Raw genomic sequence first — 345 nt, 5'->3', positions numbered from 1 at the left:
GGCTGTGGATGGCCACGAGGCCTCGCGGTTATCCGCCAGAGTCGGCGTTGGCCTTTCGTGCTGCGCTGTAGCGCCCATCGGTGTTTGTTCGCACAAATAACGTGGTGTTTGGCAGTGAAAACGGCGGTTGGGTCAGTTCAGGGAATGACATCTAAAGAAGGGCTCTGGTCTCCGCCGGCTGTGTACCAGGAGGGAGAAAAGGTTTATTTTTCGTTGCCAGGCCACCCGATTCTCATGGCTTTGCTTCATTTTTTTTTTGTGTGGCTGAATATTCACGTCTGGTAGAAGCAAATCTGTATTTCGGTTCCGTTTTCTCTTTAAAGGACCGATCTTCAGGTCTGGGCT

The 345-nt window shown here is 51.6% G+C and overlaps 1 protein-coding gene across 1 annotated transcript in view; it reads right to left on the bottom strand.

Moving 5' to 3' along the window:
* Window positions 1-345, bottom strand: part of LOC104288304 (zinc finger BED domain-containing protein 1-like) — a 4,032-nt gene that overhangs the window by 852 nt on the left and 2,835 nt on the right. The window lies entirely within an intron of this gene.

The sequence above is a fragment of the Charadrius vociferus genome, unplaced genomic scaffold (assembly GCF_000708025.1).
Source record: "Charadrius vociferus isolate BGI_N301 unplaced genomic scaffold, ASM70802v2 scaffold1736, whole genome shotgun sequence".
Classification (NCBI taxonomy): Eukaryota; Metazoa; Chordata; class Aves; order Charadriiformes; family Charadriidae; genus Charadrius; species Charadrius vociferus.
Note: the sequence above shows the minus strand (reverse complement) of the source record. Positions and strands in the feature narration are given on the sequence as shown.